The following is a 15,285-nucleotide window of genomic DNA, read 5'->3' on the forward strand; positions in this document are numbered from 1 at the left end:
GGTCTCAGATGTCAATCAGGTTGGGATGATGCAATCCCTCCACCAACCCCCCCTCGGTTCATTGCCTGGGGGCTTCGATGCATCGTACAGTATGCAATACACAAATCTGTCTCCAAGAGACAATAGCCAGTATCGATGGGTCCGCCTTTCGGAGGCCAGGAAACATTCCAACTCTTTGTGGATTCTGCATGTCTTTCTCTCATTTCCTGGGTCTCCTGAACTGACTTAATAGTGATCTTGCGATTCTCACAAAGGAGGGGGCTACCCTGCACCCTTCGGCCCCTCAGAGCTGTGCACATTCGTAACACTTCAAAGAATTCCAACAGATTTGGCAGGCAAGATTTTCCCTTGAGGAAACCATGCTGACTCTGGCCTATTTTATCATGTGCCTCATCCTTAATAATTGACTCCAAAATCTTCCCAACCACTGAGATCAAACTAACTAACCTATAGCTTCCTTTCTTCTTCCTGAAGAGTGGAGTGACACTTGCAATTTTCCAGTCTTCCAGAACCATTCCAGAATCTAGTGATTCTTTAAAGATCCTTACTAATGCTTCCATGATCTCCTGAGCTACCTTTTTCAGAACTCTGGGGTGTAGTCCATCTGGTGCAGGTAAGGGATATGGGGAGAGGGCAGGAACGGGGTACTGATTGTGTATGATCAGCCATGATCACAGCGAATGGCGGTGCTGGCTAGAAGGGCCGAATGGCTTACTCCTGCACCTACTGTCTATTGTCTATTGTAACTTACCTACCTTGAGATCTTTCAACCTTCTCTCTAATTGTGGTAATTTCACACATTTCATGCCTCCTGACACCTGGAACATGCATCACACTGCTTGTGTCTTTAACAGTGAAGACTGATGCAAAGTACTTATTCAGTTCATCTGCTAATTTGATAACCCCCATTACTACTCTCCAGCATCGTTGTCCAGTGGTCCAATATCTACTCTCGCCTCTCCTTTACACTTGTGTACAAAAAATAATAACACTTAAACATATTTCTATTTTATAGTGAATTAGGAATAATATTTTTGTAAAGGGCTTCCAAGAATTTACTTTGGCAATTCTTAGAGTTTAACAAACAATGGGCAATGCAATAATAATTTAGCAACGATTAAATTGGTAAAAAGTGACAACAAAATAGTGTGTTTTTTTTTAAATGGGAACAGGATAAAATTGCTTGTTTATCCAATGTTGCTTATAAAATGATTCCTCTCCGAAATGGCACGTATATTTAGGATTACTGTCCGCAGGATTTGTAAGTGACCCCCTTCGTGTAAAACATGTGCTCCAGGTGAGGCTCGAACTCACAACCTCGGCATTGCTCACTTTGTACTGCTATATAAGTACCGCGCGCTAACCGATTGCGCCACTGGAGCTGTGATGGCCACGTCTGACAAATCTCTCATATCCCGGCAGCTTGTTTATTGCCGTCGACCTTTCTCTTTGCTTCATTGTTTTTATTTCTCTATTGAGTGTAGCACGCACGGCGCTCAGTTCCAGCGAACGCTGAGCGTCAGCCACATCCATGCACCGGCCTGGGAACACAATTCGGCCCCGGCCCGCTCGGCTGGGCTCGGCTGGGCTTCAGGCCTCCATTTGCATCAGCGGAAGCAGGCCCTCCAGCCCGGCTCAGCGATAACGAGAGGGAAGCGGGGAGCGAGGGGGCGAGAGAGAGTCGATAATGGAGTCGCAGAGCGGCAGGAATGAAGTGTCTGCGTGTTGCGCGGGAATAGAAAGTGCCCCGAAGAAATAAGTGACATTCTGCACTGGAGACATACAGAAAGTGACAGTCTGAGAGCAACAGACTGTAATGGAGAAAGCTGCCCCAGAAAGGACAGTCTGTAGTGGAGAAATATAACTTTGATATCATTGAAATGAGTGCTGTGACACAAACCCCTGGTATATCATCTGCTCTTCCCATATGTATGTCATAGAATTAAGGAGCATAGAAATGGGCTCTTCACCTATTTCATACCATAGCTTGTCCATACCAAAATAAAAGTTCAAAGTAAACTTACAATCAAAATACTGGATATGTTACCACATACCATCTTGAGATTTATTTCTTGGAGCCATCTACAAGAAAAAATACAATTGAATTTATGAAAAAGACTAATAATGTGCAAAAGAGGACAAAATTAAAAAAAAAACTGAATACATGAGCAGAATCTTTGAAAGTAGAATCAGTTCCAAGTAGTGGTTTTTAAGGTTATGCATGCTGTTTCAGCACTCCAATAGTAATAACTGTTCCTGAATCTGGTGACAAGGGGCCTAAGGCTTCTATACCTCCTGCCCAATGGTACCAGAGAGAAAAGAACACAGCCTGGATGTTGGGGATCTTTGATGATGGATGGTGCTTTCTTCTGGAAGCGCTTAATGGAAATGTGTATAGTAGTGGTGAGGGCTTTTCCTGTGATAGACTGCTGTATCCACCACTTTTTGCAGCCTTTTCCATTCCTGGGTATTGGTGTTTCCATAACAGGCCATAATGCAACCAGTTCGGATACTCTCCACTGTGCATCTATAGAAGTTTTAGATGACATACTGAATCTATGCAAACTTCTAAGAAAATATAGGCACTGTCATTCCTGTTTTGTGATGATGGTGACATGCTGGTTTCAGGACATCTTCTGATGTGTTAAAGCTAAGGAATTTTAAGCTCCATTCCTTTAATGAGGATCGGCTGGCTCATGGACCTACAGTTTCTTGCTTCTGTAGTTGACATTCAGCTCTTTGGTATTGCTGACATTGAATGAGAGATTGTTGTTGTGGCACAACTCAACCAGATTTCCATTCTCTCTATCAAATGCCAATTTATCACCACCTTTGATTTGGCCAACAACAGTGGTTTCATCAACACACTTAAAATCAGTATCGGAACTGTACACAGCCACATAATCCTAAGTACAAATTGAGTAGACCAGGGAGCTAAGGAGACAACCCTGTGGTACACGTGTGCTAATGGTGAGTATGGTGGCGATAGCTATCCATGTTAATCATATTTGTCTGCTTTTGGCCCAAAACCTTTTCTACCCAAGTACCCTGTCTGAAAATCATTTACGAGGGGTGATTGATAAGTTTGTGGCCTAAGGTAGAAGGAGATGAATTATTAACTTAAAACTTTCTGCATAAACACTCAAAGAGTTGAACTGCATGTGCATGTAATGAGAGCTGTATAACTCATCGCCTACCTTAGGCCACAAACTTATCAATCACCCATCTGTGGACACTTTCTGGAGGTCCAAGATCCGTATGTTCCACAACCACTGGACTAAGTGTGTAAATGTAGGAGGGGACTATGTTGAAAAATAAATGTGCTAGGTTTTCTAAAATAGACTCCTTCTACCTTAGGCCATGAACTTATCAATCACCCCTCGTTAATGTAGTTGTGCCTGCCTCTACTAGTTTCTCTGGCAGCTTGATTTATAATCCACTACTCGTGTGTGGAAAAACTAGCCCCTGAGATCCTCTTGAAATCTTTTCCCTCTGCCCAGAATTTTGCACTGCACTTCACCTCCATTGAGTTCACTATTTGAAAAGAACCTGACTGCAGGATAACTGGAAAAATGTTCTTTTTACACCACCTCCACTTCAGTTCGTAGGGTAACCTGATTTCAATCACTGATCGGTAGTACACAGCCCTTGTATATGTGCATGTCCAGAAGCTAAGCTCCCAGTATATGCAAGGTCCTATGCCACCTTCCAACAATTCTCTCTTCTCCTCCATCCATCAGACAGAAAAGAAAGCCTGAAAGCAAGCTCCAGGACAGCTTTAATCTTGCTGTTATCCCACTATACAATTGATACCTTGTATAATAAGGTGGACAAGACCTCTCAATCTACCTCATTATGATCATGGACTTTATCGATTATGGCTCTCTAGCTTTTACACTTTATTTTGCATCATTATTGTTTTACTTTGTTCTGCCTCAATACACTGCCTGGCAATATCCCTGAGGACCTAACCTGGACGCAACATATTGATGCAGCTATATAGAAGGCAATGAATAGTTGAGTTAAAATAAGTAGTGCAAAAAAAAGCAAATTTAAAAAATTAGTAATGTAGTGTTCATGGGTTCAATGTCCATTGAAAAATCAGATGCAGAGGGGAAAAAGCTATGTTTCATTAGGAGTTTGAGGAGATTTGGTTTGTCACCTAAAATGCTCAAAAACTTCCGCGGATGTACTGTGGAGAGCATTCTGACTGGCTGCATCACTGTCTGGCAATAGGGGGCTACTGCACAGGATCGAAGTAAGCTGCAGAAAGTTGTAAAATGGGTCAGCTCCGTCATGGGTACTAGACTCTGTAGTATCCAAGACACCTTCAACGACCGGTGCCTCTGGAAGGCTGCTTCTGTCATTAAGCCCCCACCAGCCAGAACATGCCCTCTTCTCATTGTTACCATCAGGAAGCAAGTCCAGAAGCCTGAAGGCACACACTCAGTGATTCAGGAACAGCTTCTTCCCCTCTGCATCTGATTTTTCAATGGACATTGAACCCATGAACACTACATCACTAATTTTTTTTCTTTTTTTTTGCACTACTTATTTTAACTCAACTATTTAATATACATGTATATAATAACTGTAATTAAGTTTTGTTTCAAAGTTTAACTTGTATTACATTGTACTGCTGCCACAAAGTTAACAAATTTCATGACACATACCAGTGATATTAAAGGTGATTCTGATCTGTATGAACAATATGCAAGACAAGCTTTCACTGTTTTCACTGACAATATAAACCAATATCAATAAAGGTCTACTTTGCAACCATACAAACTGTGAAGAGTCCCATGATACAGGAGTAACCTTTCAGTGGTGACAAACATCAATGATAAAATTTACCATTTTTATCTGTGTTGGACATCTCAGGAATAAAGATGTGCTCGAAGATCAGGATTTTCGTACAGCACAAAGTTCATGGTCTATCAGACTGCACTAATCCTTTTTCTCTTCTACATTATGAATTTGGTGACACATTATGTCCATGTTCTGTAGAGATAACACCAATACGACTTCTGCAAAATGCTCCAAATTTACTGGTAGGATCATCAAATTGACATCAATGTTGCTTCGCGGGTCAACATTGGCTCCAGTAAGGCCCGATTTACTCTTGGTCAGATTTGTAGGGCAGCTCAAGTCATTTGAATGTATGTTACCAGACTCAATGATCTTCTCAAAGGCTTTTTGAGTAAGTATAACACCCCAACTGGTCAGTGACAATTCATCAAAGTGAAGAAAGAATGCGAACCTTGCAACACACACAGAATGCTGGAGGAACTCAGCAGGCCAGGCAGCATCTATGGAGCAAAAGTACGTTTTGGGCTGAAACCCCTTGGCAGGACAAAGTAGAGGTGACCAGTATAAACGACAACAGTAGGCCATTTTGATTGTCATGTCTGTTTTACCATTCAGTCAGATCTCAACTGATCTGCAGCTAGCTTCCATTTAATCCCCTTGTTTTGGTAATCATTAGCACTCTTGACGAAAATAAACCAAACTCAGTTTTGAAATCTTTAATAAGATTTCCTCCATCTTTTCAGTAAATAGATGCAGATTTTCACCACCCTGATTCAGAACTGGCTTGTGCATTGAAGACAGAGTGTACTGGTTGAAGGGACTTATTCAAGCTGCAGGTCTGTAAATTAGTAGTGTTCCACAGAGATCTGTGCTGGTACCTCTGCTGTTGGTATTACCTGGATGAAAATGATAGGTGGGCTAGTAAATTTACACAATGTGATGCACCATCAATAACTCTTGGAGACTGGAAGTGAACAATAGGCTTTTATTAACAGCAAAAGGGAGCACAACATCTCGGAGACTGAGGGAGGAGCAGTGCCCCAATCGCCTTTATACAGGGGTCTGTGGGAGGAGCCACAGGAGCAGTCAGCAGAGGGGCGTGTCCAGACAGGTATACATAGTTTACCACATTCACCCCTCCTTTGTTTTAAAAGAGAGTCCCCACAGGGCGAAGTTTCTTACAAGTATATTTACAGGTCAAGTCTATCAGGTGGCCGAGTCTGTCGCTGCGATCTACGTTGCACCAGTGGGGATTGCACCAGTGACAGTGGTTGTGCTGGCTCCGGCCTGACTTGAGATGCCAGCCCGTTAGGCATCAGTAACCCCTCATGCGTGTGCATGGAACCCGGTATGGGAATGTCGTGAGGAGTCTGTGTCGGACTTGGCGTGCGCGGTGTCTTGTGGGTATGGGGTTCATAGTCAGTGTGGAGTATTCAGGGTAGGGGTCTGGTGCTCCTGTGGGCGCCAGGTCACGGATGGAGACCGTGTTCTCCTGCCCATCAGGTAAGACTGCATATGCATACTGGGGGTTCGCATGAAGTAGGTGAACCCTCTCAACCATCGGGGAGTATTTATTGCTCCTCGCATGTTTCCGGAGCAGCGCTGGCCCTGGGGACGTCAGCCAAGCCGGTAGGGTGGTCCCAGTGGCAGACTTCCTGGGGAAAGAAAAGAGTCACTCATGAGGGGTGGCATTGGTGGACGTGCATTACAGGGAGCAGATGGAGTGGAGTGCCTCAGGGAGGACCTCCTGCCAGCTAGAGACCGGCAATCCCTTTGACCTAAGGGCTAAGAGTGTGGCCTTCCACACCGTGGCATTCTCCCTCTCCACTTGTCTATTCCCCCGGGGATTATAGCTCGTGGTCCTACTAGTAGTAATGCCCCTAGCCAGCAGGTATTGGCGCAGCTCGTCACTCATAAAGGAGGACCCCCTATCACTGTGGACATAGCAGGGATATCCAAACAGAGTGAAGAGCTTGCGCAGGGCTTTTATGATGGACATAGCAGTGGTATCGGGGCAGGGGATGGTAAAGGGGAACCGCGTCGATTATGTTAAGAAAGTACACATTGCAGTCGGTGGAGGTGAAAGGGGCCCTTAAAGTCAACACTCAGTCGCTCAAAGGGGCGGGTGGCCTTGATAAGTTGCGCCTTTTCAGAACGGTAGAAGTGCGGTTTGCACTCATCACAGACTTGGCAGTCCCTGGTCATCGTCCTGATTTCCTCAAGGGAGGAAGGCAGGGTCCGGGCTTTCACGAAATGGTAAAGTCGGGTGACCCCCGGGTGGCAAAGATCTGCATGGAGGGCATATAGCCAGTCGAGCTGCGTGCTAGCGCACACTCCCTGTGATAGGGCATCAGGGGGCTCTTTGAGCTTTCCAGGCTGGTACAGGATGTCATAGTTGTAGGTGGAGAGTTCCATTCTCCACCGCAAAATTTTATCATTTTTGATTTTGCCCTGCTGTTGCTTGCTAAACATGAACGCAACTGAGCGCTGGTCGGTCAGCAAGCTGAATCTTTTGCCGGCGAGATAGTGCCTCCAGTGCCTAATAGCTTCCACTACGACCTGGGCTTCTTTCTCCACCACGGAGTGCAGTATTTCAGGGCCTGGAAGGGTACGAGAAAAGAATGCTACTGGCCTGCCTTCCTGATTGCGGGTAGCAGCAAGCGCGAAATCGGAGGCGTCACTCTCTACTTGTAAGGGAATGGTCTCGTCCACCGCATGCATCATTGCTTTGGCAATGTCCCCTTTAATGCAGCTGAAGGCCGCGCAGGTCTTGTCTGCGTAGTGAGGGACCCATTGGGCGTAATAGGAAAAGAAGCCCAGGCACTGTTTGAGGGCTCTGAAGGTGTTGGGAAGAGGGAGTTCCAACAGGGGGCGCATACAGTTGGGGTCAGGGCCAATGACTCCATTCTCCACGACATACCCAAGGATAGCAAGTCGGGTTCTTCTGAACACACACTTGTCCCTGTTATAGGTAATGTTAAGAGCTTTGGTCGCTTGGAAAAATTGTTGGAGGTTGGTGTTGTGATCCTGCCAGTCGTAACCGCAGATGGTGATGTTATCCAGATATGGGAACATGGCCTTCAGTTGGCACTGGTTCACCATCTGGTCCATTTCCCTCTGGAAGACAGAGACACCATTCATGACACCGAAGGGGACGCGCAGGAAGTGTTAGAGCCTGCTGCCCACCTCAAAGGCGGTGTAGGGGCGGTCCTCCGGGCGGATGGGGAGCTGATGGTAAGCGGATTTTAGGTCTGGTTGAGTACACCTTGTACTGAGCTATCAGATTGACCATATCCACGATGCAGGGTAGGGGGGTACGCGTCAAGCTGCATGAACCTATTGATGGTCTGGCTATAGTTCATGACCATCCTATTTTTCTGCCCGTTCTGAACAATGACCACCTGGGCCCTCCAAGGACTCCTGCTTTTAGTTGCCACAGGTTTACAATCGGGGGTCAGGTTGGCGAACAGTGGTAGGGGAGGGATCTTGAGGGTGGAGAGGCTGCAAGTGGTGTCCGTAGCGCAGCTGTTGGCATGGCGTTGGGTGGGATGTGCGGGTCAGTGTGTGTGTGTGTGGTCAGTAGTGGGGTATGTGATGAATTCCCACAGAACTGAGGATTTCTGACAGTGATTGGTGGGAGGGGCCCGTCATACTCCATTGTCACACTTTTCAGGTGGCTCTGGAAGTCGAGCCCCAATAGCACAGGGGCACACAGTTGAGGCATGACCAGTAAGGCAAAGTCCCGATACTCTGTGCCCTGCACGACTAGTGTCGCTACACAACTGCCACCGCCCCCCCCCCCCCCCCCCTGATGTCTGTTGTATGCGACCCAGAAGCCATGGCAACCCTCTGGCTTACCGGCCGTGTCACGAGTCCGCAGCGTTGCACCGTGTCCGGGTGAATAAAACTCTCAGTGCTGCCCATGTCAAACAGGCAGCTAGTCCTGTGCCCCTCCACCAGGATGTCCATCATTGACCTTGTGAGCTGGTCTAGAGTGCTTTGGTCGAGGGTTACGGAGGCCAGGGTTGAATCGCTGTCTTGGTGCCCGGTAAGCACCCGTGGGTCAGAGGCGGGGTGAGGTGGTACCGACAAAGATGGCCACTCCCATGCCACGCATGCGGTGGGGAGGCAAGATGGCGACCCCCATGCCTCGCATGCGGCGCTGCTTGACCCCGCTCACAGTTTGGACTTACAGGCCTTGGCAAAGTGGCCCTTCTTTCCGCAACTGGAGCAGGTAGCTTCTCGGGCCGGGCAGCGTTTTCGGGGGTGCTTTTCGAGTCCGCAGGTGTTGCACATCAGCAGGGCAAATGCAAGGAGAAGGTACACGGTTAAGGGCAAGATCCTTAACAGTGTTGCTGAGCAGAGAGATCTTGGGATCCAAGTTCATAGCTCCTTGAAAGTGGCTGCACGGGTCGATAAGGTGGCTAAGAAGGCTTATGAATGTTTGCCTTTATTAGTCGAGGTATTAGGTTTAAAAAAAACCAGGAGATTACCAGCATTTGAGGTTCCCCATTTTTACCAGCTCAGGGATGAACTTGCCCTTAAAGGGAGTTGTCTTGAGTGGAGATTGAGAGTTGTACCATCCAAGCAGAGAGCTAAAGTGTTGGAGCAGCTACATGGCTGACACATCTAGGCAGAGTGAAAATGAAAATGTTGGCTCAAAGCTTTGTCTGGAACCTGGGATAGATCAGCAGATCAAGAGGCTAGCCATACACTGTTCCAGTTGCCAACACGTCCAGAGGATATCAAGAGCATCATGAAGAAGAAAGAAGAAAAGTGCCCAGAGCTCCCAGAACCACTTTCTGCAGTCCCAGAGTCAACCCCTACATCCACCACTCAGGTGGCCCTAAACCATGAGATTGTTCACAGCTACCAGTCTCATGTGCCAAGCAGAGTGTCTCTCCCCATCCCCACCACTGTCAGGAAAGACATTGTCCCGCAAGAGTAAGAAATACTTCACAGTGATTTTATATCTATCTACCTATCTGTGTGTATATCTAGATAACTATATACAGAGATCGCTCTCTCTCTCTCTCTCTCATTGTGCATATATGTGTGTGTGTGTATATATATGGTAGATATATGAGATAGATTACACATATATCAACGATTAGAAGTTAATACATTACAGATCTGAATTGAGATGCATTCTACTACGATTCAAAATTTGTAGCATGAGATAGGCCCTTACGGCCCTTCAAGCCACATTCTCACATTCCCCAGCAATTCCCGAGCCTATTCATGGGTCAATTTACAATGACCAATTAACCAACTAACCAGTACGTCTCTGGACTGTGGGAGGACACTGAGCACCCGAAGAAAACCCACGCGGTTACAGGGAGAGCGTACAAACTCCTTATAGGCAGATGCAGGATGTTACGCCACAACATCTTATGTATGCCTCACTAAAGTAAGAATGAAGTAAAGACTCATTATTCCCAGCTCCATGTTTTTCTTTGGAATAGTTTTTGGAGTTACAAAACATAACAGATACCTCAAAATCATCAGTAACACTAAGGTGAATGATGCCAACATCGGCTGTCTGATGTGTGTGATTCAACAGGAAATGGTCTCAATCATGTTACATAGCTTCAAATGAAATCTGCAGTTTTTTGTCCATTTATGAGTTTGTTGGTAAAGTGTCGTCTGAAGCTGGCCCTGGTTCTTTGTGCAAAGTTCACATATTCACGTTTGTCACCAGAATCCATGAGAAAGAACACTATATATCATCTCAATAATTCTAGTGATGGTGAATGTGGTAATTCTCTGACACTTGAGATCAGATCAACATTTACACAAACTAAAGGTTAAAATGCCAACCTTCTTCTACTTTACAAAGGACAATGTACTTGTTGTCAAAGGGTATTCTAGTGACTGATCAATATAAAATTGTAAAAGCAAATCCAGCCATGGAGGCAAATGAGTTCAGCCTATCTTCTATCCTGCTAAAATACTCTTGGCAACCATTTATAAAATAATTTAATGATGTTCTCCTGTTTTTTGTGTGGATAAATAGTACATTCTGATACCAGTCTTAAAAATAACTTTATAGTAATAGATCCATTTATCTCCACAGATTTTGCCCCCTACTGAGTGGTTGAGCTCCTGTTTTATTTCGCATCTCCACTATGAGAGGAGATTTGATACAGGTACGCAAAATTATAAGGGGTACAGATAGGGTCAATGCAAGCAGGCTTTTTCCACTGAGTTTGGGTGGGACTACAACCAAAGGTCATGGGTTAAGGGTAAAAATTGAGTAGTTTAAGGGGATCATGAGGGAAAACTTCTTTGCTCAGAGGGTCATGAGAGTGTGGAAAGAGCTGCCAGCAGAAGTGGTACATCCAATCTCAATTTCAACCTTCAAGAGAAGTTTGTATAGGTACGTGGATAGTAGGGATATGGAGGGCTATTGTACTGGTGCAGGGCGATGGGAGTAGGTAGTTTAAATGGTTTTGCAGTTGACTAGATGGGCCAAAGGACTGTTTCTGTGCTGTACTTCTCATTGACTGATTATTCTCCTATTTTAATTTTTTAAAATATTCACTTACATCTTCAGTTCTGAAAGCATGCAATTGAATGACAACAGAACAATGATTAATAATGATCCTAAACCTTCCTCACCAATAACATTAGAAAAGTTATACACACTAACCTTTAAAAAAAATCAATGCATAAAATTTCAAGGAATTCAGATTGAAATAAGCCAAAATCAATGATGTCTTACAGATGCAAAATATTTTCAGATATTTTCCAAGTAAAATTATGCCTGATCTATGCTGGATTTTTTCTGTTTTTTTTTCATTATTCTCAAGATTGTTTACTGTAATTTCTAGTACAAAAGTGTAAAGGAGAACAAAATAATTATTAAATCAAATCCAAGGCAAAAACCACAATCAGTATAAATACATAAAATAGCTTATATTCATCTTATGTGGTTGTTTATAAAGTGATGCTAGGTAAAACTATGTCTGTACACAAGGTGACTGATGGGAAATGTTGGTGTTGGTGGGGTTACAGCACCGTGTAAATGTCATGGGCACATGTATACAGCTAAGGTACCTAAGACTTTAACACAGTACTGTATTAATTTCATCTTTTGTACTACATCTGCAAAGAACAAATCTCATGACACTTGCATCATACACTGGGGTGCTTTCTTCAATTAGCTGATGAGGTAGCCATAGCCTTTAGCCGGGAGCAGGTGTCACCAGGTGGTGCCCAACCTTCCTAGAATGATTCAACCCCTAATCACAACGCTCTCCAGTTGACGGGTCAGCAGCGGTGGGCAAGTCGCTATCCATCTGCTCCTGACTTCCAGCTCAACTCCTCGCCTGTTCCATATTCAGCAAGAGGCCTTTCTTACTTCCTCCCCCATTCTGTGAATTGCTTGGTTCTTGTTCTTTTCATCAAGGCCCAGTGCAGACAGCAACCTCCATGCTGATCTTGCCTGAATGCTCTGCAGTCGATCTCCACAGGCAATAGCCACATCTGCCATTTGTTGTCCCTGCACTCTTGGATTAAGGACTGGCACTTCAGGGCCTTCCTCTCGTGAGCTTCCTCGCATCCTTCCTCCCATGGTATTGGGAGCTCCACCAGGATGATTTTCTTGTCTTCAGTGGGCCACAGTACAATCTCTGGTTGAAGTGTGCTTTGCACCACCTCTAGGAACTGTAGCTTGTTCCCCACATCAACCCTCATCTCCCATGATTTGGCCATTTGCAGCAGATTGGATCTAGGCCTCTTTGCCTGTCTGTGAGCTGGTCTCTTTTTACACCTCTCCTGCTCTACTGTGTCAGCAAGGGACAGCAGGACCTTGTCATGGCTCCACCTATACTGTCCTTGTGTTAAAGCTGTTTTGCATCCTGATAGTATGTGTGCCTTTGAACCCCGCTGACCACAAAGCTTGCAGTTAGGGTCCTCTCTCAGCCCCCATGTGTGCAGTTATGATGGTGTAGGGAGAGTGTCATACACGGACCGCAGGAGGAAAGAAATGCGGAAGGGCTCCAGTCTCCAAAGCTCTGCCCTAGTGATCTTGTGTTAGGAAGATCCAATTTCATCCAGGCGCCCTGTGACCCAAACTCCACCGCCTTTGATTCCTGCCTTTCATTCTTGCGGTTCCATTCTTTTGCCTGGGCCATGTCATGCTTACCCCTGGCACTTGCACTCCCCCATCATTGGAAGTGCGAGGAGCCGGGATGTTGCTGTCCCAGGCATGGGTTGCCGATGGTGTCTCTCGATTGCAGGGAGCTCACTGCCTGATCTATGGCCGAGTTGGCGGCCCACTTCTGTCCTGATCTTGTGATTTCTGCTTAGCTTGTCATCCGAGCCCCTCAGAGTTAGCTCATCTCTACACTTTGCCACCTTGAACTCCTCCACTATCAATGATAATGACAGCAGTAGCTGGCCTGATCTAATGTAGAACCCCACCGAAGAAAAATATGGGGAGATCCCCAACCACCTCCGTAGTATTTGTTGACTTTCCTCTCAATGCCTCCTACAGTGATCATGGGGAACTCATGCACCGTGAAAAGCTAGAGGAGCCTTGATAGAAGACCATCTACGTTCAGCCTTGTTTTATATTTACTAGGGAGTCCAGTTTTGTCACTCTAATTCAGCCACTCTTCAGTCTGCTTTACAGTGTCAGTGACGTTGGCAATGTCCATCATTGCTGCATTAAGTCACTTCCGAGTCACTTTACTGGGTTGTCCTCTATGGATGGAATGACTTCTCCCTGTACTTGAAGTCTGAACTTACTAGTAACCTTCCCCTTTTTGATCACTGTGCATCTGGACTTCCTGGCCCTGAAGGTCATTCTGGCCTAGGTAGCTACATTGTCCAGGGTTTCCAATACCCATCTTGCTTGGACATGGGTTACAGTGGTTACTGTGATGCCATCCATGAACCTCTGTATTGCAGGTTGTCGAATGACGGTCTCTAACTGGGCCTCGGGTTACATCTGCTGCAGCTGATATGAGGAGGTTCATACTTATGACCAGTAAAATGGGGGAGACGGTACGGCTGGTTGGAATCTCTTTTTGGAGGCCTTGCCACCTGGTTGTAAAGTGGGCTGAAGTGAAGCATACGTTGAATCCTCCCAGGAAGCTGGTGATCATGTCTTGCGTTACTGACAGGATATGGTAGTGGTCCAGGCTAGCCAGGGGGAGGATGTGCAGAGTTGTCTGTAGGCGTTGGCTAGGTCTAACCAGACAACTGCTAGGTTGCCTTTCTTCTGCCTAGCCTCGTGGATCAATTGGTTGATTATTGAGGTGTGTTCAAGGCACCCAGAAAAACCTAGGATGCCCTCTTACTGGATGGATGTGTTGATATAGTGGTTCTCCATTAAGTAAGAGGTCAGCCTTCTCACAAGAACTGAAGAGAATATCTTGCATTTCACGCTAAGGAGAGAGATTGTCCTAAAATGGGTGATGGTGGAGGAGTCTTCTTTCTTGGGAACAAAGCATACTTAAAGCTATTTTCCAGCTTGGTAGGATAGAGCCTTTGGTCCAAATTTTTTTCATTATCTTCTACAAGCTACAGAGGAATTTTGAGCATTTCTTAGAGGGTATGCCACCTGGTCCTGGTGACTGTTCTCTTAATGATATCCTGGACCTGCTACCACATGGGCTCTGCCATGTTCAGTTATGTTGCTGGGATTCTTGGCTGTGTGACTTTTCTTTTGAATTATAATCTATTGAGTTGTGTGGATAAATAGTACATTCTGATAGTAATAGATCAATTTATCTCCACAGACTTTGTCTCCCTACTGAGTATTTGAGGTCCTGTTTTATTTTGGATTTCCACCATGAGAGGAGATTTGATACAGGTATACAAAATTATAAGGGTTATAGATAGGGTAAATACAAGCAGGCTTTTTCCACTGAAGGTTTCAGTGGGATTACAACTGAAGATCATGGGTTAAGGGTGAAAGGTGAGAATTTCAGGGGAACATGAGGGAAAACTTCTTCGCTTAGAGTGTCATGAGAGTGTGGAATGAGCTGCCAGCAAGTAAGCTCGATTTCAACGTTTAAGAGAAGTTTGCATAGGTATATTGATCTTGAATTGAATATTACTTACATCCTTCATTTACGAGGAGTAAAAATCTTTACGTTACGTCTCCCTCAAATGTGCAATGTGCAATTATCGTAATTTATAGTAAATATTATGTACAACAGGATAGTCAATATAACATAGAAATACAGTATTGTCCGCATGAATTAAGCAGTCTGATGGCCTGGTGGAAGAGGCTGTCCCTGAGCCTGTTGGTCCTGGCTTTTACGCTGCCGTACTGTTTCTCAGATGGTAGCAGCTGGGACAGTTTGTGGTTGCAGTGACTCAGGTCTCCAATGATCCTTCGGGCCCTTTTCACACACCTGTCTTTGTAAATGTCCTGAATAGTGGGAAGTTCACATCTACAGATGTGCTGGGCTGTCCGCACCACTCTCTGCAGAGTCCTGTGATTAAGGGAGGTACAGTTCC

General features: G+C 45.3%; 1 non-coding gene across 1 annotated transcript; it reads right to left on the reverse strand.

Annotated features, from left to right (window-relative positions):
- Window positions 1-1,289: 1,289 nt before the first annotated feature.
- On the reverse strand, window positions 1,290-1,382 carry trnai-uau (transfer RNA isoleucine (anticodon UAU)). Its single transcript is given in 2 exon segments — window positions 1,290-1,325; window positions 1,345-1,382. It is a non-coding gene; the product is annotated as a tRNA-Ile (tRNA).
- Window positions 1,383-15,285: the final 13,903 nt, after the last annotated feature.

Source organism: Hypanus sabinus, chromosome 12 (genome assembly GCF_030144855.1).
Source record: "Hypanus sabinus isolate sHypSab1 chromosome 12, sHypSab1.hap1, whole genome shotgun sequence".
NCBI classification, from domain to species: Eukaryota; Metazoa; Chordata; class Chondrichthyes; order Myliobatiformes; family Dasyatidae; genus Hypanus; species Hypanus sabinus.